Source organism: Equus caballus, chromosome 2, assembly GCF_041296265.1.
Source record: "Equus caballus isolate H_3958 breed thoroughbred chromosome 2, TB-T2T, whole genome shotgun sequence".
Taxonomy (NCBI): domain Eukaryota; kingdom Metazoa; phylum Chordata; class Mammalia; order Perissodactyla; family Equidae; genus Equus; species Equus caballus.
The window spans coordinates 88,685,550-88,708,940 of record NC_091685.1 but is presented as its reverse complement, the minus strand read 5'-3'; the positions used below and the strand labels follow the sequence as shown (position 1 = coordinate 88,708,940).

The following is a 23,391-nucleotide window of genomic DNA, read 5'->3' as shown; positions in this document are numbered from 1 at the left end:
TGATGTGCAATAATTGCTATATCAAAAGCATACTTTTGGAAATGTACTTTTTTAAAAAGAGGTTCACTCAATTCAAGTTCTACTATATTTTCCCCAATTATGCAGATCTTTTATATGGCAATATTTAAATGTCAACTGTCACTCCTGTTAACTAATCATGACCTAGCATGATGGAAAATATTTTATAAGAAAACTACTAACATGAAGTTTTTTCAGTTACAGTAAAAAAAAAATCTCTGCAGAATATATTTATTAGCTAAAGATACACAGCATGAAAACCTGTAAGTTTCAATAATGAAATTTTAAAAATTCCTAATCAAAACTTCTGCAAGGAATGACTAATACAAAATAAAATCTCACATATTTCATGAGCTAATAAAATTGTACCTGTCAGGTTTGACAAATTAGTAGTCTTGACCAAGTGACAGTCCCAAAATATCCACATAAAAGTTACCCATATTTTGATATTTTAAAGATGCTACCTTTAAAAATTCAAAATAGATTTGTAAATATGTACTTTAACAACTAAAAATTATCTGATTAATAAAAGCGTAGATAACAAAGAGTAAATTATTTAAAGAAAATATTTTTTAAAAACAATAGGAATCCAAGGCTCTTTTCTGAGAATGCTAGAGAGACAATGAGAACATCAAAGATTTCCTTTGTTGATTTCGATCATGTGTAAAGAGGGGGAGATATAATGTAATCAAAATGAAATACAAAAAAGTATAAGAATTGCAGTCCTCAAAAACAAACATTAAAAGGCTCTTTTATTTTTCTTTGTTATTTTTCTGTCTACATTTTAAATAAAAACTAATATTCTATCATTTAAAATAAATAAGAAATAGCTACAGAATACGCATACAAGCAAAAGACAAGAGTTGTTTGAACTCAATTAATAAAATAAAATTCTCCTTAGGTGAGAGGGGAAAAGGCGGTACACAGATGGCTATGTGTATGGCTTTGATAGTCTTGGAGCTTGGATAGGCACTTCATCATTCTGCCTACCTACATTTATCTGTTAAAATTATTATCAAATATCAGCCAGGATGCAGTCGTGAATCACAGGCTGCTCCTCGTCTTCAGGGGAATGATACAATGACGGTCTATTCATCAGTGCAGCAATCGGCACAAGTAATTAGTTCCCTAGACTGAGATCTCCTACAAAGTCTATTTCAGTCAGCACCACAAACATATGACGATGTAAAGCTAATGAAAGCTGCTAAAATTTGTTAACCTTTTCTGCCATCAATCCTTCTAATATCCTATGCTTCAGTATTATGCAAAGGTGGTAAATTATTAATTTGCCATTCATCCATCCTTCTGAATTTTGAGTCAAATTAAATGATGTCATTCTTCTTGATAACAATTAAAATTATAAGAGATATTAAGCTGCTATTATAAAATTATTACTAAATTAGGTAACAATAGATTCTAGTATAATGCATGAAAGTGAAGTCAAATCCAATGACTATTAAAGGATGTACAAAATAATTTTTGTCATACAGTAGGAAAACCAGAGGAATTATAAAATCATTCACAAATTTATCAAGTAACTCAAAGACAATACCTCGAAGAATAATAACCAAAATTAGGAGGAAGTAAAAGTATAATATTTATTGTTATGCTCTTAGACACTAACAAAACATGGTCACAATGGTGACATTTAGCTGAAACAAGAGCACCAATATATCAGGAATTGAGAATTTGTTCACATAATAGAAAAATTTTTAAGATAAGCTGCATTTACCCAAGTATATACTTCTGTCTTCAAATGTAAACGTTCTACCAAATATTAAAAAAAATTTAGATAAAATCCAAATAGAATTTTTACCTCATCAAGATACTCTTTATACCTTAGCATGATAATCTTTACAATATCCTGAAGGCATATCTCAGACTATCTTCCCAATACAAGTAGTCTACCTCCTGTTACAAGATTTAAAATAATCTGAAGGCAAAGCAAAAATCACTTATTTCAGATCACAGATCTAGAATGGATTACAAAAATCACCTAGAGAGAACAATAATTTCAATATATTTTTTGAGAGTATCTTCATATAAAGCTCTGCTTCAGGTGATATAGGAAACATACCCTTAAGGAATTTACTTATAATGGAATAGCTATTAGCCTCATTTGAAAAATAGCATTTATCATCCAATTTCTGATGGTGAGAATAATACATGCTCTTTGGGAAAAAAATCATACTCATTTTTTCAGATGAGGGTAATTACTGGCATGGTTAAAGTCATTTACATAGCAACAGACCTGAGCCTGAAAATTCAATGTTTTGTCCCCCTAACCCTGCTTCCTCTAACAACATGCACTCTCAGTATAAAGCTCTATCAAAGAAAAAATGAGGCAGGCTTTGTCATTTTAGACCAGAATTGGAAAGGGGAATGTGTAGGTTTCAATCATCAACTTACTAAAAGTTTTAATCATTCACATAGAGATTTCAGTCTCATATAGGAAATACTGCCACTCCCTCCCTAAAATCCCTTTCTAGGGGAAAGACGATAAGAAATCGACAAATTTGGCATGTTGATCCAACTCTCTTCCCATAAGGTTATTGAATGAACTAAATAAAATACTGTACATTTTTAAGTTATCACCATTGTACAGCTAGAAAAATTAAAAAGACTTCAAGCATTCAGAAACAGACTATTGACTAAATACAAGCATGGATAAGATGAGAAATCACTTATTCTAAGAACTCAGAAATATATATCTAGATAATTATATACTTATACCTCTATATACCTGTATCTATCCAAAAAAGTATATTAATACTACATGATACCACATTCCAAAACTTCATCTACATCCAGTTCCACTAATAATTAATACTAAGATCCCAATAAGTATTCAAATTAAGGATGTGAGCCGAGGATCCATAAGATCTGGAAATAAAGGCTCCTCTATAAAAGGTGTTAGAATTAGATCTCCTATTAGTACACAATCTCCAAGTCCTAAAATCTTTGACTAATAGGAATACATGTCTTTGAAAAGTTGTAAATGACACTGAAATTAAATGTTCTCACTTTTCTTTCTAATGATTTCTCCCCCATTCTTTGGTCTAATTTCAAAGTCTGAGATTAAAATTACAATGTAGTCACTGTTTTTTTCCTAATTCTAAGCATAAGTCATGTAATAATCTTTCACGTTTTAGAAAAACTTCACATTTATGTGTTTATATACGCACACTTTTAGCATATTGCTACAATCTATATAAAATATAAAACGATGCCATTTTAATGTACAGAATATGTATTTTCTGTTCTATAAGAACAGAATTGAATAGATTGTTGAAATAAACCTTAGAAGGAAATATAACTCAAGCATCAATAGACAGGTTATTTATTCCCTTTCCTAGAAGGTCTACTATGGTTAGTGATTTGATCAGGTAAAACAAACGAATAAGACTGAGCCAAATGAGAATTGGTCGGAAAAGGTAGAAGTATTAAAACACAGAATCAATAACTAAGGTATGATCCACATTCTTCTTCTAATAGTTGAACGGCTTAACTATAAATAATCTATATTTTTCACATGTAAATTATAAGACTTTAAAGTTTAGTTTTCTCGGAGAAAGTATGGTAAGCCAATTAGCCAATTAACAATGTATGAATGGATGGATATTGAAACAAAATCCTAAAATATTTTCTAATAACAATGATAGACTCTTTACCTTGAGCCAACGCTACGGATATGAGGATTATTAAGATATTGTCCCTGACCTCATGGAGAAGACAGATATGAAAATAAACAAGAATTAAAAAAAAAGTGTGATAGAGCAGAGCTCTATTAAATGGCTATTAAACTGCACAACTTCAGGGGTCACTGTTCACATCAAAATTTGTGTAAATGGCACTCCTGGAGTTGTGCAATGCTCATTCTGCATTGCTACATGAATATCCTATGAGAACGATATGGTGCTATGAGAACACCCTATCTTTTCCCCTCTCCATTACAATGCCCCAGCTCCTTTCTTTCTCTCCCAGAATTACATCTAATCTTGGGAACAGGGAAGAGAACAAGGCCAAACTATCAATAGCAGTCACACAGTATTTCCCTGCTGTAGGAAAAGGTGTTCAGACCAGGAACATGTTTGGTCGTCAAAAAACAGGCAAAATTCAGTACGCAGAATAAAATAATCAAGTACAAGAGAAATATTACATTTATTTCACTGAAGTCGTTAACTTCATATTACTTTATTAAGGTAGATTATTTTCTTGATATTGTTCTATTAAAGTAGAACAAGGTTAATTACTGAAATCAGTGGTAGCTGTATAAGTATTCCAATTATTCTATAACCTAAATGTATTGACGTTTACTATTCAAATTAGTCAGATATATGCACGTCTGTTATCTCACTGGTTTTAGTGACATTTTACTGTAACTTGGATCTACATCAATAAAAGAATGATAGTTTTAAAAAGAAAAATGTCACTATGAAATTATATTAGAAAAATTTCCCATTTTCCAACTTACTGACCTTCTTGTGACAATACCTGATAAATCCTGATGACCTTAACAGAAGTCAGTAATAAGTTCTTCTGGCTAGAGAAAAGCTCTTAATTCTAAAAAATTTTAGTACTTCATATCTTGTTCTTAAATTTTTACATTACCTGTTTTTCTAACTCCTGTATCTGGCTAGCTTCTATACATATTTTTAGATTAAAAATTCATGCTAGATATTAGCTACAACTTAAATAAACGGTAACCTCTAAAAAGAAGTCAACATTTTCAGTGCACTGTCAACTAGAAGATAAAAGTGCTTAAGTACTAGAAGGGTTTCGCTCTCTGCATAAATCTTGGTGAAATAATGTTCAGGTACTATAGGGTATCATACAATATAAAACAATGCTTTATCTCACAAACTGAAATCTACCTTCATACAGATAGACAAAGAATATTAACTAAAATCTCTGTTTACCAAGTACCAACTATAAATCAAATGCAAGTGATCTATGCACTGTGCTATCTTAATGAAAAGGAAAAAAGACCGCAATTGTATGGATTCCAGCAGAGGATTCTAAAGCAGAATTGCTTCTTTATTGAGACCTGACATAAAGATTTTAAGCCACATGGAATTTCTGCATGGTACTATTCAGTGTCTTTCTCTATTTGCTTTTAGAGACATCTAGACACTCATCTTCAATTGGTTATTAGTTCAGATATTTTAAAAGACATAATTTGGGGGCTGGCCAAATAGTGTAGTGGTTAAGTTCACCCTCTCTGTTTTGGTGGCCTGGTGTTCACGGCTTCAGATCCTGGGCGTGGCACTCACCAAGCCATGCTGTGGTGGTGGCCCACATACAAAATAGAGGAAGACTGGCACATACGTTAGCTGGGGGACAATCTTCCTCAAGCAAAAACAGGAAGACTGGCAAGAGATGTTACCTCCGGGCCAATCTTGTTCATACCCTCCAAAAGGCCAAAAAAAAAATAGACCCATAATTTTGCAACAAAGTCAATCATTCAAGAAATAATTCCACATTTTTCCTAGCTGTTGTTAGCCTGTTAACCATCTCTTTATTCACTTAGCATTTTCATCAGGGAGTAAGAAAAGTTATGAGAAAATCAAAACCTGGTGTTAATTATACTCAGTTAAAACTCTAATGAAAGACAACTAAAAAAAAAACACATTAAAATGATGTTGTTGGATACTGGAAGCCCTAAAACTCACCTCAGTAACCATACTATTTAGACAAATCTGATCTATTTTTCCCAAAAATCTAATTTAAAAAAATAACTTACCAAACATTTGTTGAGTGCCAACTATGTACCAGATCTTGGTACATACAAATGAACTATGCTGAGCTCAGCCTAAATTTTTTTTTAATATCTTACCTCTCTGAGACTATTAATGATAGTTTTTTTTTAAATTTTTCTTGTGTGTGAGGAAGATTGTCCTTGAGCTAACATGAATGCCAATCTTCCTCTATTTTGTACGTGGCACACTGCCACAGCATGGCTTGATGAGCAGTGTGTAGGTCTACGCCTAGGATCCAAACCTGTGAACCCTGAGCACTTAACCACTATGCCACCAGGATGGCCCCTAAGTTGTTTTTATGTTATAATCAGGATAAGGAAATTATAAATATCAAAAATAATACAACTTTAAAATAGATAGTATTTATCTCATTAGACTACTCTGTGCTAGACATCATGCTCTTTTATACACATTATCACCAAACCTCACAACAGCCTGCCACTGTCATTTTCATTTTGAAGATGAAGAAACTAAGTCTTATGCATCAGTAATAAATAGTAAGAATCTATGGACTTCAAAGCCAATAAGCTTTTCACATGACATTTCCTATAGAAACATTTATTGGATACTATCATAGCTATGATCAAAGTACTAATTAACTCTGCCCGGGAGGATTGAGGATTTCATTAAGGTTTCAATGAGAATCTATTTTGTATGTTCCATGAGGACAAGGGTTTGTGTCTATCCAATTCACTGACCAAGAACAATAACTGGAACAAAGCAGACAATTAATAAATAATCAATTAAAACGAACAAGATGACTTTTTAAAAGAAACTTAAATGATAAACAGGAGTCTGCTGGGCAAAATAGAAAAGGCATTACAAGCAGAAGAAACAGCATGGACAAAGGTATAGAGACATAAAAAGGCACCTTTTTCTAAGGAAGTTCGGGTAAGAAACATCATTTTGAGGCAGCCTCAGAGTGGCAAAAGCTAAGGTAGGAAACATAGGTTTAGAATCAAGATTTTTGTCAAAAGGCCTGTATAATTAACCAAAGTAGCTCTTTACATCTCACAGTCAACAGAGAGACAACCAAGCTTTCTCAAAACAAGATTAATATGATCAGCCTTATATGTTGCACGGCAGCAATATGAAAGAAGGCAATGGGAGTGGAGCCCAGAGGGTAAGATTCAAGAGACATATTTGAAGTAGAATAGGTAAGATTTGATGAGACATTCAATAGGGGAGTTGAGGGAAAAGGAGATAATGAGAGTAAAATTGAGGTGGGTGACAAAGGGGCTATGAGGAGATAAAGATGCTATTTAACTGAAACGAGGCAGGTTAAGTAGGTGTGCTTGGGGAGAACATTCATGTCCCGGATACCTAATAATGTCTAGGCAGGTATGTCTCATAAGTAAGCAATATAACTTAGGAACTCGAGAAAGCAGCCTGGGTTAGAGATATAAAGTTGGTAGACTGATCAATCTTGGGAGCTGATGGATTTAGATATTCATCTAACAAAAGTTTACTGTGTGTTTATCATAAGCTAGGTATGGTGCTAGATCCAGAGAAAACTATATTGAAAGAACAAAAGAAAAGTGAAAATGAAATCTGAGAAATTTCAATATTTAAAAAGTTACAGGAGAGGAAAAGAACAATGGAATAAATAGAGAAGGAAGTAATTGCTCCTTACAATCAGTAAGATAACAGGAAAATCAAAATAGAATGGTGCCCAAAAAAGACAAAGAAGCAAAAAAACTCCTCAAAGCAGTGAGTGGGCAGCAATATTTAATTTTGCATAAAAATATTCAGAAGGATGAAGAATGAGGAGAAGCTTTTGTTTATGTTTTTGTATTTTTAACAGTTTTATGATATATAGTTTATATATCATAAAGTTCACCTTACATATATTTTAATATACATATTAAAGTGTATAATTCAATGGTTTTTAGAATATTTACAGATGTGTATGACCATCAACGTAATCCAATTTTAGAATATGTTTACTTCTCCAAAAAGAAATACCATATCCATTACCAGTCACTCTCATTCTCCATTCCTTAGGAATGGACATACAGAGGATTTCACAGTACATACGCTCAAGGTAGGTGAATGTGTTTGCTTTGGCTTGGAGCTTCTTAAGTTTGGACCAATTTTAGAGTAAGTTAAATTGTAAGTGATTGGTAACCAAAAAGCATTTTTATTAGTATCAGAACTTTCAGGAGAGCTTAACAGCTATGAGAATGTATATATATCTATTTTTTTTTAACATTTCCAATATCTCTAAGGAACCAAATAACTGAGTCTAATTTACCTTTCAAGGGAGACTCTTTAAAATCAAATTTATAACTAATTCATACTATAATATACCTAACAGCTAAAATTTTGGAGTAATTTATATTAAAACCCACTAGTCTCTAAAATTTCTGGTTATGATATAAAAACATTTTGGCTTCATTTCCCTTAAAGTATTTAAAATTAACTACTATACTATATACGGGATCTATGATCTCCACATAAATCATTTATCATCCATGGACCTCCTTTGCCATACATAAAATAATTATAACTTGTCCAGCCTATCTCATAGGGCTGTTGTGATGAATCAAATGAAATGGAGTATATGAAATTGCTTCAACAATAGTAAAATGCTATGTAAGTTTATGGTATTATTTTCGGTTAACAATGAATTTAAATGTTTGGATACTTCTAGATGTCATTTACTTTGATACAGCATGTACTTAAAGTAGTATCACCAGTGATTTCAAAAGTGATTAAAAACAACAACAAAAAAACCCTGATTAAAATGCCCTTTAACAGCCCCTGGTAATGATTAGCTCCCAGCCCTTGGCAATGATTAGCTTACTTTCTTCCTCTACAGATTTACCTATTCTGGACATTTTCTATAAATGGAATCATACAGTATGTAGAATTTTGTGACTAGCTCCTTTCACTTAGAATAATGTTTTTGAAGTTCATCCATATTGTAGTATGTATCAGCACTTTATTCCTATTTACTGCCCAAGTAATATTTTACTATACAGATATATTGCATTTTGTGTCTCTGTTCATCAGGTGATGAACATTTGAGTTGTTTCCATTCACGGGGTGGGGAGGAGGAATCTTTAGGTTTTATAATTAGGAAACTGAAGTACTCATTTGGTTACCTACCTAGCATTTACTTCTCTCCCCTTTCCTAACTCTTTCCTAAGAATTACAATTTTGTTCAGATATCTATCTCTTCTTAAATGGTTTGATGGTTTACAGGCAGCTTTCTATAAGTCAATTATAATAATCCTGTTATTCTTGCCAGTGACTGCCAGAATCTAGCTTTAAGCCAATCATTGCATAAATTTTGCCTGGCAATCATCTTTCATCAATCTGAAATGCATAACTTTTATTCAGTGGTTTAGGTCAGTAGTTCTCCCATGCTTCTGATGGACTGGAACAAGGAAACAGTAGACTCAGTTGGTGGCAGCTATAACGTAACAATGAAGAAAACAGACTGGGGAAAAAGTTTACACATCTAGGGACACAAAACTGAAAGAACTGCAGAAAAATGGAGCTAAAGACCACCCTCAAGCCTTTACATATCTGCACTTCTTATTATGAAAGATAATATACTTCTTCACAATTTAATGAAGTAAAGAATTTCACTTCGATTAGAGCCAGGTTTTCTACTACTTGTCTTTGAAACCATCTACCATATATAAAAATTACTGGTGATGTTATGAGCAATTTGATTACAGTTGTGAAAGAAAAACTAGACAGTAATGAACTCGTGCTTTGGTGGAGATAGTTAATATTGACTTCCTTTTAAAAATTTTTGACAAAGAAAGGAATTAGGGATATAGGGTGGTTGTTTAAAGAGGGTAAAGAACAGACTTAAGCATGTTTGCAGATGAAAAAGACTAAGTCAAAAGAAAGAGAAGAGACTGAAGATGGCAAGGGGGAGGCGGACAGGAGTAGGATTTTAGAAAGACAGTAGAGGTACGATCCAGTGAAAGATTGCGTGATTACTTTGGAAGTAAACAGTCCCCTCCTTCTCTGTGGCAAGATGGAAGGAAGTAAGTCTGTATTTTAAAAAATGAATTTAGGGTTGAAGAAAAGAAAAACTGAAGGCCTGATTTTGGCCTGATTATTTATTTATTTATTTATTTATTTTGGGGGAAGATTAGCTCTGAGCTGACTGCTGCCTCTTTTCACTGAGGAAGCCTGGCCCTCAGCTAACATCCATGCCCATCTTCCTCTATTTTCTATGTGGGACGCCTACCACAGCATAGTGTGCCAAGCGGTGCCATGTCCACACCCGGGATCTAAACCGGTGAAACCCTGGGCTGCCAAGAAGCGGAACGTGTGCACTTAACCGCTGCACCACCAAGCCGGCCCTTTGGCCTGATTTTTTTTTTTTTCTCTATTAAATAGAAGGCTTTTGACTAAAGAATAGAATATGAGGGTTAAATTTAGAAGAGCTGTCTTGGGGAATGTGAAAGAAAGCTGACTAAAGGAAAGTTTAAGGAGGACTAAGTAGTTATGAAAGTCTAATTGAGATTGGAAACTATGCATTTAGAGTGGCACTAATCTGTACAACTGTGAATTTTTTTCCCTCCAGGCTATACTCAGTAACCTAAAAACAAGAGTAAAAAGAGCAGTTGGCTAAATTCACTCAAGATTTAGGACTAATTTTGGTTGGCAGGTCAAAATAAGGAAAGTTAAGGAAAATGAGTAGACTGGTGAGAATGTCTAGAATGGGCAAGGATGATAAATATATGATCTTTCTGGACTTCAATAAAATAATTAAATATGGGCTTTATGAGACATTGATTCATTTGGAAACCAAATTTACCCTTCTTCCCAAGTCACTTATATTGATAATAATTTGGCTTCCTGATAAATTAATCAATATGACTGTTTAATCAAATGCATCTAGTCCCTTTATCTAATGCTGTTGCGAGTTTTCAACTTGTACTAAAATATGCCTAGAATAAGAATGGAGGCTTATATTGTATTTGAAGGCTGTCTTCAGTCTTCAAGCTATAGAATCACTGTAGTAAACAGTCACAGAGCTGGACAATATGCAATGCAGAGAACAATATGAAGTATCAGGAAGGCAGAACCTCACTCTTTTGAGAAATATATTACATTATGCTCTGGGAAAGGGGATGGGAACTAAAATTTAGTGACTGCCTATAATGTAGCCGGCACTCTGCTAAGTATTTTATATGTGATCCCATTTAATTCTCAAAACAACTCTATAAATCAGGAATATAATCCCAATTTAAGAGGTGAAGAACTGAGGTCACTTAGCTACTAAGAAACAGAGCTAGACCTGACATCTGTGACTTTCCATTACCAAAAGATTTCAGTAATGCTACTTTGTTAATGCTACTTCCACGCTGGATATCTTCCAGTGGGCTAAGATATTCATATTAGGCTCATTAGTATATTGATTATGACAGTTTATTGTATTGGAATGAGCTTAAACATCTCTTTTATAAAATGACAGGTTTGAATGAGACCAAAATTTTTTATAAATTATGTGAAAAACTATTACCACACATTCCAATAAAGAACAATTATAAAATATATAATTTTTCCAGTATTAGCATCACCCAAAATTGAAACAGCAAAGCTATTAGATTTGGGGACAGGAGGGAATGGGTTATAAGGCTCTATTGCTTTTGAACAGGTAAGTAAAACTAAGGTAAATACTAAGTACCGTGTAGTGCAGGTCAACATTTGTAACTGAAAAGCCTGGAAGCTATTAATACCCACTGAGTGTTTCTAGTAGCTCCTATTACTTGTCCCAAATGTAGAAGAACTACATGGTTTATAAGCATGTACGTGAAGCCATAGCATAGCCAAGAACCACTGCTTTGGCATTTAGGACTTCTATTTCTCCCAAACTCCGGCCCTATATCACATCATTGGTGGTGCTGCTGTTCTTCAGATAGTTTATAAGTTACAGGGAGAGAAGGAAAAAGCAAAGAAATAGCCTCCATAGTGTAACATTTTTATCTTTAAACAAATAATTTAAAAGCTCAAATGTAGCAGCAACCCAGCATAATCCAACACTTCCTGCCTTTAATCCGAAACTCTCAGGAAAATACTGGTGAAAGCAAAAGACTGATTTTAACTTGCATAAAAGAAAAAAATGTATACTGTGCTTTGCAAGCTAGATAAATTAGCAAAAAGTATGTGCTCCTTATCCACAGGGGAGAACTGGCTTATTACATTACACTTCCAGGTTTTGAAGACAGTTGGAAGCCACTTCTTTCAATAGGTGCTGTCATCTCCCAGAAACTTTCTAGTACTTTCAATTTTGAAGCAATTATTCACATTCAGAAGTGATTTATTTTCCTCTTTCTTTCCTACATTTTACTTTTTCTAGCTCTTAATGATCAGTTCTGCTTTGGCTTAATTATATCATTTACACATAGTTTTTTGAGTGCCCACTACTATTTAGAAAGCTCTGGTTGAGGTGCTATACGCGATACCCATATGAGGAAAACACAGTCTAATCTCAAGGCATTTACAATCTAATAAATGGGATAAAATAAGCAAAAAAAGAATTATATGACATAAGATCCATGCTATGAGAAAAGTAAAAATCCAGAGCTTTGAAAATTCAAAAAAAATGGAGTAAGTGATCACATATGTTTTAAAGGGATCAGGAAATGCTTTAAGTAGCAAGAGATTTTTGAGAAAAATCCTTAAGAAGGGGTCAAGTTTCAAGTGATACACAAAGAAGATGGCATTGTAGGCTTTTCGGAGAGCATAAGCAAAAGTATAAACGTCAGAAAATTGGAAGCAGTCTTTAGTTGGCCCCAGTAGGAAATGAGGTATAAAAGAAAAGTTGGGGCCTAACCGTACCATAAAAGACCAAGGATGAAAAACTAATGAGTCTATATTTCACTCATTCACTCACTTACTCATTTAATCAACAAATACTTATTGAGCCCCAATGATGCACAAAGACCTATGCCAGGCACTCAAGATTTAAAGAGTCATTTTGTGATAAGGAAAGTCATTACCCTTAAGGACCTAATGGTCCAATGGAAGAAACAGATATATAAAGAGAAAATTAAAATACATGTGTTCCTTGTGAACACAGTGGAGGGACATTATCCAAAGTAATAGACAGCTTCTTGGAAGGCAATAACACAGAAATTGAGTCAAAGAGTTAACAGATGTTAACCAGAAGAATAAGAAAAGGAAAAGCATTCTTTCTGAGGGAATAGCAATAGCAAAGCCAAGTTAGTAAGAAATAATTGGGTATATGCTAAAGTTAAATGTTTCCAGAATTTTTTGAGAGTATAAGGCAAGAACTGGCCAAAGAAGAGGCTATAGAAAAAGGCAGGGGAGAGATCATGGATAAGCGTCTGAGGTGTCCAACTCCTGGTTAAAAATCTATGTGTGATTTTTTTTTTTTTTTTTGAGGAAGATTAGCCCTGAGCTAACATCTGTGTCCATCTTCCTCTACTTTATGTGTGATGCCTGCCACAGCATGGCTTGAGAAGTGGTGCATGGGTCCACATCCCGCATCTGAACTGGTGAACGCCAGGCCACCTAAGCAAAGCTAGTGAACTTAACTGCTATGCCACCAGGCTTGGCCCCTTATGCGTGACTTTTTCACGCCTGACTACAGACAATTACAAAGGCTCTACCTGCGAGACATCATGGGGGAAATCTACCCTCCTACCCAAACCAGACTTCGTGTACAGCCAGTGCATTGCAGTCTCTGAAGGAAGTTGTAGTCTAGGACTCAGACTCTACTGGCCAGGCATGCTCTTTGCATACTTGCCTTCCTAAGCTCCACCCTCATCCTAGGTTTCTTTAGCTGAAGCCTTGGGGAGAGGTCCTCTTCAGGCACCTCTGCCAAGGCCTTCTTACCAGAGGAGGAAGAGAAAACCGTAAAGACACTTTCCCCACTCTCACTCGGTCCACTCCAAACCCTCTCTCTCCCTCCCTTTGCCTCTTTCCAACCTCAGGGTCCATAAACTGCTGGAACCTTTTGTTTGGAGCTCTTTCAACAGTGAGATCATCCCCACATCTACACTGAGCCATGCTGATTCATGCCAATTCATCTCACCCTTCCCCAGTATGGCATTCCATGGGGGAAAATCGAACAGGGGGAGCACTGTGGTTTAAGACTCTTGCTTACCACCACAGTAAGTGATTAAAGGCTAAATTCTTTCATTTTTGTTTTGTTGCTTTAATCAGCTACTCCAACAACTGATAGCTCAGCTCACTCTCCCAGCTCAGCTGTGCTCCTGCTATCATCTATGTCATGTTAAGGAGTTTGAGTTTTATCCTGTAGCAATGGGGAGATACTGAACAGTTTTAAGCAGGTATTGTGACCACAGAACAATAACTCTGGAAAATATATAAAAATTAGATTAGAAGGAAGAAATATCTGAAATGAGGACACAAGTAAAGAGTTTATTGGAATAATTTAAGCAAGATGAGAGTCCTCAACGTTAATTTTTAAATTAACCCCGAGCTGCTGAAACAGAACGTGAGCACTTAACCTCTGTGCCACCGGGCCGGCCACAAGAAGACCATTTTGGATGGATAAAGAGTTATGGTATAAGTAGAAATCAAACAGTTACTAAGAGAATGAGGAAGGCATTTGAGTATTTTAAGCAGAGAAGTAACATGATCTGCCACATTTTAACGTGATCCCTCTGACCATTCCAACTCTGGGTGGGAGGGTGGGAGAACGATATTAGAAGTACAAAGTCCAGTTTGTAGACTTTTGCAATAATCCAGAAAAGGATGATGTCTGGGAACAAGTGGCTGCAGTGGAAGTGGTGAAAAGTCATTGAATTCTGAATGTATTTTGAAAGTTAGGTCAAAAGGACATGCTGACAGATCATATACAAGGTCTGAGAGGAGAGGAAGCAATGATACTGTAATGATTTTGATCTGAGAAACTAGAGGAATAGAATCAACACTTACAAACATGGAAGAGAATATGAGAGGAATAGGTTTTGATAAGGAAGGTCAGAAATTTGGTTTTAAACATGTTATGTGTGAGATGACTATTAGAAATCTGTGGCAGTAAAGGGCTAACTATTCACCAAACCTATTTTCCTCTTCTATCTAGGCATACAACTAGACCACATTTCCCAATCTCTTCTGTAATTGTGTGGCCATATGACTGAGCTCTAGTCAGTGAAATGTAAGCAGAAGTGATACGATTCACTTTAAACCTGGCCTATAAAACTTTTCTATACACAATTGTCCATGTTCCTTCCACTGGCTTGATACAGATGAACTTGACAATCTTGTAAGCCAAGAACTAAAGATTATGGAGCTACAAGATGGAATAAATTATCTATCAGGAACATCTATTTTGTACTTTATATGAAAAAGAAATAAAGTTCTATTATGGTTAGCCATTAAAGAGATTTTGGGATTTATCTATTAAGGCAGCTTATATTGCCATAAGCAACACAGATATTCAGAGATGTTGAATAGACAACTGATATAATATATGAGTGTGGAGTTCAAAAGAAAGAATCTGACAGAAGACATAATTTTAGAGTCATCAATATATTGTGTTTATATAGGTGTAGACTGGTTAAGATCTTAAAGGAAGTGAGTGGAGCCAAAGAAGAAAAGAGAAAAGGAGTACTACAAAGACTAAGGTCTGAGTAACCCCAGTAATAAAGAGGTTGAAAAGATGAGGAAAAACCAGGAAAGAAATTTGAGAAGTGGCCATTGGTAGGAGGAAAATCAGAAGAATATGGTGTCCCAGAAACCAAATGGAAAAGTATTTCAAGGAGGAGGCAGTAAACAGCCATGTCAACGGGTATCAATAATTCAAGGAAGATGAAGATTGAGAATTGACTATTCGATGTAGCAATATGGATGTGACTGGTGATCTTGAAAAGAACAGTTTCAATAGAATGGTGAGACAAAAGCCTGAGTGAAGTGAGTTCAAGAGAAGAATGAGAGAAGAAAAACACAGCAAGTAGAAACAAAACTTTAAAGTTCTTCAAGAGCAGTAAAGAAGTCATTTATATCCTGTACTAGACATAGAACATTATAAACTTTTGGGGGATAAACACCACGAATGCAAACAGTCCTACCAAATAACACTACACAAATGTTATAGAATTTTACAATATAAGGAAATTCTATGAGACCTGAACACATCAGTAGAATACCGTAGGTATGGACAAGTTTGATTTCAAAAGATAAAAGGTCAAAATCACAAAGGCTGCATACGCATCTAAGGGTTCATTCGTGTTCAATTCATTAATCTGCAGGGGCAAGGATATTAGTGCATTGTGTTGGTAAACTTGTTAACTAGGGCTTATGCTTTGAATACTGATACTAAAGTACCAATATTCAACATTGAATAGGAAGAGAAAATGGTCCTTAAAAACTCATTAATGGGAGCTGAAATAGCTCTAATAAGCAACATTACTATCTATATTAATTTCAATAACTAAAAATAGACTAAAAAAAAACCCCAGAATCAAGTAAGTTTTAATAACAAAACAGTGAATCCTATATAATTACATTATTAATATAGACTGAGAAGAAAGGCTATAATGGAAGAAAAGTAGAATTCTACACATTTAAAATGAATAACAAACAGCATTACCAAATCAGACAACTTAATGTCTGTGTCAGAGCTTTCATACATTCTAACTGGGGTACATAGTAGCCATACAAGCTACACATCCGTTTTGTTCTACAAGTTCTTTGCTATAGCCACTAAACCTTGTCTCTTAATCATATTAGAATGCTACCACATTAAAATGCACTGTTGGAAGGTTCTCCACTGGACATTTATATTCCTGTCTTTATACTCCTATATAATCAGCTTTTGAAAATTACTGTAGTTAAAAGTTTACTTTTCATTACTCTACTTCATTCATTTGGTTATATATGCTGGGATAGGGATATAGTATGGGGGGAAAAAGCCAAGAAACACCCTATTCTCATATCATTTACACCCTTGTCTGTCTGAATGACTATTCCAAATAAGATCTTGCCACAGAAGAAAGTCATTTTTTAGTAAATGAGGATTATGCAGCATAACAAAAATACAAATGAAAGGCAGAAATGTTCCAAAGGGTTCATGAGATTCCCTCAACCTTGCTTTTCACTAGGAAATAAGAAAATTAAGCTTAGGGGCCGGCCCCGTGGCCGAGTGGTTAGTTCGCACGCTCCACTTCCCACGGCCCAGGGTTTCGCTGGTTTGGATCCTGGGCGCGGACATGGCACCACTTGTCAGGCCACGTTGAGGCAGCGTCCCATGTGCCACAACTAGAAGGACCTACAACTAAAAATACACAACTATGTGCTGGGGGGATTTGGGGAGAAAAAAAGCAGGAAAAAAAAATTAAGCTTATTTGAGATGTGGCTCTTCCCCTTCAACTCCCAATATTTGGGAAAGTGACTAATTTAAAAAAAAAAGATAAAAGTTAAAAGCTATAAACCCCTAAGTTTAAAATAAATTTGTGTAAAAAAGATTAGTTGTATCTTCTCAAGAACAGACCAAACTTTTCAGTCCTAGTCTCCTCAAACAGCAATAAGCTATGCTGATTAAATTTCTCTTGTTATGTCCTATTCAGCTTATTAGTTTTACTGTAACTATGGAGTAAGCCTCCTACTCTGCTATAGTATTTTCTTTGGTCATGGAAGTGTTAAAAATACTGTTTATTTCAACTACGTAGCAAATTCACAGCAATTATGGTATATATCCTAAGCCAGTAGTTTAAATCAAAAGACAAATATCTACTTGAAACCCACTAAAATCAGTAAAATAATCATATTGGAGATTAACACCAAGAACAACCCATATATTTTCATCTCCTGGAAAAACAAATGCAACAAAACCTGAAAAGAAATGCATTACATTTTAAAAGAGAGAACATTTTTTCTAAATTTTATAAGGTTATTATCAATCCAAGTTGAAAAAGAAAAAAAAAATCACAGAGAAGTAGATGTTGTTTAAATACCTTATGGTTTCATTTTACACTTCTCATATCAGTGTGAAGTCAAAAGTAATTCAAAAGGAAAATGAAAGTATTTTACTCGGAAGATAGAGTCCATATGTTCTTCAATCTGGAAACCCATTGGGGAAAAAAGACTTGAGTTTTTAAAAACTGAATTTTGACAATTGGAAGCCGATGTGGCTTTTTTTTCTCTTCATGAAAATCTGAATCATTCTCAGGGGGAATGAAACAGATCTTTATCAAGTATAGAAAAGCCTAACACCTGTTTAACTGCAAATTACTTAGAAAAAACTTAGTGAGTCTTCAGAATCACAGTGAGGGTTTATAATAAACATTTACGCCTAAGTGTAAGATATTTTTATAAGCTTAGCACAAGAAGTCATACCTATATATTTGGATCTATATATATTTCAAATTCTATACTTTTTAACTCTCAGAGTCTATTTCTTATTGCTATACATATTCAAACATAATTTTTTTATTTCTATTGTTAAGATTTTTAACAGTAGGTTGTAATTAACTACCTGTACATCTGCAACATCATTAGGCTCTAAGATTGAGGGCAGGGTCTATTATTTTCACTTTGAATGAATCCTCAGCTTCTAGCACAATGCCTAGCATCTAGTAAACACTTTTAAAAGCCCACCAAAGACATAAATACATAATTTATTTATCCTAATCATTCTTTCCTAGATCTAAAAATGAAGTGTATATTTAAAGTTAAAATGATTTTGCATTCAAAATCAAGGTGGAAAAGGCCTACAGTTTTTGAAGGAGCCTCAATTTTATACAATATAGCACAAATTGGATAACTTGTATTCTACTACTAATGCACACGATTCCTAATTTAAAGTCATTTAACTAAAAAATTTTTATTGCATACCTATTATTTGAAAGGCAATTTGTTAAAATATACTGACATTTTTAAACACCTACATTAATAACAGTCAGGTTTTTATTAATGTACCCAAAAATTACATCAAAATTAAACAAAGAAAGTAACTAAGATAGGATATTTTTAAAAAAACACATATTTGTTTTGCTCTCTTTGAACAAATTTAATTTTATTCTGTTCTTAGGTAAAAGTGCCCAAAAGCAACCTCTTATGTTTTGGCTCCTTCCCTTCCAAATTTCTCCCCTAATTTGGGGAAAAAATACAATGGAATAAAGGATAAAGAAGACAAAGGATTTTTTAAGAATAAAAACTCTTAATAAAAATATTGCATGAAATGGAAATTACTGCCTTAAGTGGTCTCCAAACATCTGCTTTGAAAGATGTTACTTTACAGTAATTCAAATGCTCTTCTTATACTTGATCTCTTCTATCATTAAAACTAATTTTTTTTTAACCTTTCCAACTTCTATCCTGAAAAACTGTGGGCTTTCTAATTACTTTTTTCTTTATTCCTTAACAAATTTTGTATATTCTAAGTTGTTTCCATACATTATTTTTTTTTAAAAAAGCTTAATTATGTCACTATGTAATAGTACTGTAAAAGCAGGATGGTGTGTGAAAAACAGTACCAGATGGGGAAAAACAATATCAAGATTCCAGTTCTGCTTTCATAATTAATTAGCTGTTGGATCCTGAGCAAACTTGTTTAACCTATTTGGGTCTCAGTCTCCTCTTCTATAAAATAAAAGAGCTGAATTTAATAATCTACAAGTTTCTACTACCTTCAAAATGATATTATTTTGTTACTCTACTTTTAAAAATCTACTCCAATCTTAGAGCACTCCATATACCTCTCTATGAGTATAGAGATTCAAAATCTTACTACTTCTAGTTCCTCAGAAATCTCAAAGAATATTGTTTAAGGGCAAGCAAATTCATAGAATTAATTCTTTTACTTCCCTTATTAGCATAAATTTCTCTTGGGAGTAGGGAGGACAAAAAGCAATAAAATACATCTATTTGTGCAGTTGTAATAAGTCTTAGCTTTTACTGAGGGAAACGCTGTACTCTTTCAATCAATGTAAAGGAAGTCTCACATAGATGAACACCCCTAGATGAAAACCAAGAACATCTGGGTGGATTCTTTCTCCTTGCCACCCAAGACTGTAGGACACACTGTGAATGAAGAAGTAAGAGTAAATTAAACATTGGTAAATATGTAGGGAAGGAAGTGGTAACATGTTTATTTTCCCTTATCCTGTTGAATGTCATGAGGTAGAAGGACACTGAAGTTGAGGGAGGAGGCAGTAAGTTTAAGAAACTCAACACCTGGTTTTATAATGTGATGGTCATTGTTTTGAATACTTAAGCTAAAGATGTGGGCTTGAGATGGTATACTTAGTATATGAAAATAAGTATATAATCAATAAAGTAGATATTATGAGGAATTCCTAAAAAAAAAAGAAAGCTGACAGGATCAAAGCTGGGAGGATCAAATCCAAGACATGTGCAGAAGAAGAGCACTCTGAAGAAGACACTGGGGGAGCTCCAGTCTAAAGAGAACAGATGCAAGCAGTAGGTACAGACAGCGGTCACCTAAGACAATCTTAAGGCTGATCTCATCTCTCCCCTCCCCTTACTTCTTCGGGGCAGCAGGCAGAAGAACTGGTTAAAGGGGTACAGACTCTTGGGTCAGAAGAAGGGCAGATCCCTACCCTCACCACTGATGACCAGAAAGAGTGGGAAGCTCCTGCAGGTAGATTAATTACTGGAAAATTCTAACCTTGTACCACAAGGGGACGGCATTTTGACAGTATTTAGTGAAATTTTTATTGCACATGATACATTTTGACTTAGCAATTTCACTTCTAGATATGTGTCCTACGGAAATACACATTCACAAAAATGAATCTGTCAGGACTGCAGCACTTCTATAATGAAGAAATATCAGAAGCAAGCTAAATGTTCACCAGTAGAAAAAGCTCAAATAAATTACAGAATTTTTATACTATGAAATATTGTTTGTCTGTTAAAAAGAATGAGGTAGATAAATGTGAAATAGCATGGAATATAAGTGAAAAGGGTGGGTAGCTAAATAATACATATAGCACAGCTCCAATTATATTTTTAAAAATTACATGTATTTTTAAGTGTAGGAGAAAAAACCAGAAGACTACATATTAAACTATTCACCTCTTCCAAACTGGAAGGAAAGTAGGACCCATAGGTAGGCATAGGTAGTGAAGGAGACTCATATAGCGATTATTTTACGAGAATGTATTTCTATATATCTTATATAATTTAAAAACAAAGTTTGCCAATTTGTATCTTGACCTGAGAAAAATCTTCCCCACCTAGATATGAAATTTTATAAAATTTAGATATTAAAATGTTTTGAAATAATGTCCACAGCACTCTAACGTGTTATAAATAACTGGACAGCCCTCTACCACAATACATACATACCAAAAAACCATATGAATAGAGTATATTATTGTTTTTACTTCGTATATGTATTCAAGTAAAATGTTTTGAAAATCTACATGTTTTTGCCAATAATGCCACTAATGCAAATACTTATTTTGTGGCAGCTATGTGCTAATTCTGCATTCTCATTGTGGTATGGAAAAAAGCCAAGAAACACATATTTGTAAACTTGCAGGGTTGCTCAAGTACTTTAAATTCAGAATATTAAAACACAGTCATTCACATCTTTTTCCCTCTGTGTCATAATGCTGATTCTGTCTCCCCAGAAAGAAAAATCTGAAACAAAACTTTACGACTTTCTTGAAAAATATTTTTGTCTTAATTCACAAAATGTCACTGACAACCATAAGTGTTCATACCTCATACTTAGACTTTTTCATACATTTTCAATAAAGCTATCAAGAAGGTGCCTTTCAATCAACAATGGATAAGGATATTATACGAGTGCATCATCAAAGGAATCCCATTTACATTTCTACTGCAAACCTAATCATTATTTAAATCAAATCACCTATGTATTCAAACTTATTGTGATGATACTAAATAGGATTTAACTAAGTAGAAAAAACAAAAAACAAAAAAGCCAGTCCCATGGGCCTAGTGGTTAAGTTCTGCATGCTCCACTTCAGCAGCACAGGTTTGGTTCCTGGGTGCAGACCTACACCATTCATTGGCAGCCATGCTGTGGCAGTGACGCACAGACAAAACAGAGGAGGACTGACAACAGATATTAGCTCAGGGTGAATCTTCCTCAATGAAAACAACAACAACAACAGAAACTTGTAGCTTTTCTCATAGGAAAATTGTGCTAAATACTGTAAAATTTTGGTAAAGCTCTATAAGTTTGCTGCATTAGCAATTCTACAGTAAATTTTTGTAAATAGAGAATCATAACAATTTTCTTATTTAGGCTCAATCACTTACTAGTTAAATAATCTTGAGAAAAGTCCTTAGTTTCTCTAAGCCTTGGCTTCTCAACATTAAAGTAGGGATAAAAATGGCACTTACCTCACAGAATTGTTATAAAAAATTAAATGAGATAACGTTGTTAAGAACTTAGCAGAGTATAGATGCAAAATAAAAAGCATGAGCTATTTTATTCATATATATAGACATTACCATGCCTCAAAGAACAACATCACAAATTGAAACACAAGGATGGTAAATGATTAACTATATCATGCATCTTATTAAGTTTTTGTTTTCTTTAGAGTTCTTTGCTAACTCTCACCTTACACCTACATGATTTGTGAGTACAAAAAAACTGTTTAACATTCAACTCCAACACCTTTTTGGAAACTTGAGAATACTATTCCAATAAGGTGATATACTAGTAACAATGAATTCACAAGGTCTTAGGATAGGGTAGAGATGCTATATTTTATATTTATAAAATGGTTAAATCACTTTATTTACTTTTGTAGATTTCCTCATTTCCAATAAAATTATTTTTTCCTATTGGGTACTTTATAATATTTAAAATGACTGTTGCTGTTCTTTCCTCTTTATAATGAAGAAGGAATCAAACAGATTTTAATAAAAACAATTCCAATTAAGGAAAATCATGCCCATACAATTGATTTGTACTCCTACTCTCTTAATATTCCTTATTACCAAATAAATACTCACAAACACTATACCCTTTTCTTACTACTCCTAGAAGGGCCTAGGTTATTTCCCTTCTCTCAGTAATCTTTGCTTTCTCCAACCAGAATCTTATTCTCTTCCTTGTTATCATGTGGACAGGGGCAAGATAGTTCACACTTTTATACAAAGAGAAGAAATATTCCTATCATATAATTTTGGCCAACAAATTTGTTTAAATATTTGTTAGTAGTAGACTTTGAGTCATGTTTATATGACTAATGCAATTATAAAACTAGATGTTAAACAAAACCAGATAAAGACAAGAAATTAAAAACATGTCAAACACATTCCAAAAAAGTTAAATGCTTTTAGATAATGAAGAAGGAAGACAGAAACCTCAAAGACAATCATGAAGTGATTTTCAATAAAAAACTCTACTTCTTTTTTACTGAGTTGTTTGAATTTTTATTACTTATTTGTAAGAGTTCCATGTAATCAAGGAATATAATCAGAAAATAGATTTTTGGAAGATATAAACTGAAAAATGCACAAAGTTAATGCTTTAGAACAGTTATGGGGAGTGGGAAATGGAGGGTAGGGAGTGCCTTGTCAAGTGCAGAATGGATCAAAATCATCAAAAGAGCTTTTCAAACTATATGGGCTACTTGTTCCTTTTACTATCACCTTTTCAGATCTACTACAAGCAGAGCTACCAATAGTCATAAGT

General features: G+C 34.0%; 1 protein-coding gene across 5 annotated transcripts in view; it reads right to left on the bottom strand.

The window, feature by feature from the left end:
* Positions 1 to 23,391, bottom strand: part of LRBA (LPS responsive beige-like anchor protein) — a 709,727-nt gene that overhangs the window by 298,529 nt on the left and 387,807 nt on the right. The gene's annotated exons all lie outside the window — the stretch shown is intronic.